The sequence below is a fragment of the Sorex fumeus genome, unplaced genomic scaffold (genome assembly GCF_029834395.1).
Source record: "Sorex fumeus unplaced genomic scaffold, SorFum_2.1 ptg000095l, whole genome shotgun sequence".
In the NCBI taxonomy this organism is placed as follows: domain Eukaryota; kingdom Metazoa; phylum Chordata; class Mammalia; order Eulipotyphla; family Soricidae; genus Sorex; species Sorex fumeus.
This window is the reverse complement of record NW_026606152.1, coordinates 19790486-19792692: the sequence shown is the minus strand read 5'-3', so window position 1 is coordinate 19792692 and position 2207 is coordinate 19790486. Positions and strand designations below refer to the sequence as shown.

The 2207-nt window shown below is 36.7% G+C and overlaps 1 pseudogene; it reads right to left on the bottom strand.

The window, feature by feature from the left end:
- Positions 1–1252: 1252 nt before the first annotated feature.
- On the bottom strand, positions 1253–1346 carry LOC130040970 (uncharacterized; annotated as a pseudogene).
- Between the last annotated feature and the right edge of the window lie 861 nt (positions 1347–2207).

The following is a 2207-nucleotide window of genomic DNA, read 5'->3' as shown; positions in this document are numbered from 1 at the left end:
TAAAGGTTTGAAACAGTTCACTATTGAATCCATCTGGGCCATGGATTCTGTTTGCAGGGATACTTTTGACCATCATTTCAATTTCCTTGGTAGTGATAGGTTCAAGTATTCCAAATCATCTTGGTTCAGCCTTGGGAGGTAATTGGAATCCAATAATTTATCAATTTTTTCAAGATTCTCTAATTTCCTGCTGCAAAGATTCTCAAAATAATCTCTGATGATCCTATGGATTTCTGTACTTTCTATTAGGACACCCCACTTTGCATTTCTGATTCGATTTATTAAAATTCTTTCTCTTTGTTTCTTTGAGAGGCTTCTCATGGTTTATTGATCTTATTTATTTTCTCAAAGAATCAGCTTTTTCTTTTATTGGTCTTTTGGATTCTATTTTGGGATTCTAGCTCATTGATGTCTGGTACAAGTTTTATTATTTCCTCCCTCCAGCCTAGTTTGGACTACTTTTGTTGGTCATTTTCCAAAATCTTGAGCTCTAATTTATTCATGTAGGCCCTTTCTTTCTTCCTGATGAATTCTGGCAGAGCTATAATCTTTCCTCTTAACACTGCTTTTGCTGTGTCCCACAAGTTATGGTAGCTTGTGTCCTCATTCTCATTTGTTTCTGGAAACATTTTATTTCCTCTTTGATATCTTCTCTAAGCCAATGGTTGTTCATTACTTCCCTTAAAGAAAATATTTCCTTGCTGAGCTTCAGTCTGTTTGATCTATGGAGACGTGACAAAGAAGTGTTGAAATCTCCTTCTAGTATTGTGTTGCTATCAATGTTTTTCTATAAGTCAATTAGAAGTTGTTTTTAAGTATTTTGCTGGTCTGTCATTAGGATCATATACATTGAGGAAGGTGAGTTCTTTCTGATGTACATATCCCATGACCACTAAGAAATGACTTTCACTGTCTCTGATAACCTTTAGCCTGAAGTCCATGTGGTCTGATACTAGTATGGCCACTCCAGCTTTGTGGAGGTGATATTTTCTTGAAATCTTGTTTCCCAGACTTTTACCTTTAGCCCATGGGTGCTTTGATTGTTCAGATGTGTTTCCTGCAGGCAGCAGAATGAATGTTGGTTTCAGTTTTCTAATTCATCTTCCCATTCTGTGCCTCTGAATTGGCACATTTAGTCCATTGACATTGAGAGAGATTTTTGTGATTGGGATTTGTGCTCTCTTTATGTAGAATTTTTGTACTTGTGGGGATTGTCTTAGCTTAAAGTAGACCTGTTCATTCTTCTTGCAACAAAAATATGGAATGCTTTACAAGTTTGCATATCATCTCTGTGCAAGGACCATGCTCATCATTTTATCATTTCAATTTTAGTATATGTGTTAAACTTAGTAGGAGTTAATTTTTCCATATTTTTCTCTTCTTATTACTTTGAGTGTTGTCCTTCCTCACTCCTATGGCAGACAATGATTCCTAATCAAGGAATGTATTTCAAAGCAGCATGAATAAATAGATTTAGAAATTTAATGTCCCAGAAAGAAAAATATGGTTTTTACCATATTATCTTTTACCATACCCTAGGCATCAGTTTTACAAAATAATTCTTTTGGAAGATGGGATATGAGTTTGTTTAATGTCGTTCCCTGAAACCTTAATTAAGACCATTAAACTAGAGCCTTTTGCTTTTCTCGCCTCAGTCTCGTGTACATCTCCAGGAAAAGGTGGATGGTGTTGTCTGCACTTTGACCACCTTGAATGTATGTAGGATTTTTCTCCTGAAGGATGAGGTGAGAAGCATATTGATGATTTCATTCCACCTTATTACAAGTTCAACTTGAACGGAAGGTGAGACTCATGTGGCTCCTATAAAGGACAGAACAAAGGGTCTCAGTGAAGTTTAATGGCCAACTGATATTAACAACATAGATGACTCATAGTAACCTGTGTGCATCTTTGTGTATAGTGAGTTTCATATCTACTGATAGTGATTCTCAGTCATGACACATGGGCAAAACAGACCTGTAATTAAAAATCTAGTTCTCTGAGCAGAGTGGGCTCTCTGACGTGATTGAACAAGTTTGTAGTAATTTATTACTAAGCACATAAGTATTTTCAATGATGCGTACTTTTCGATCTAAAATTAATTCCAAATATGTCTAAAACAACAGTCTCCTGACCTCGCACCTGGCTTTCCTCACTGGGGCCCCTTGGAGATGGCGGGGTGAGATTCCCTCACCGCCCTGAGCATA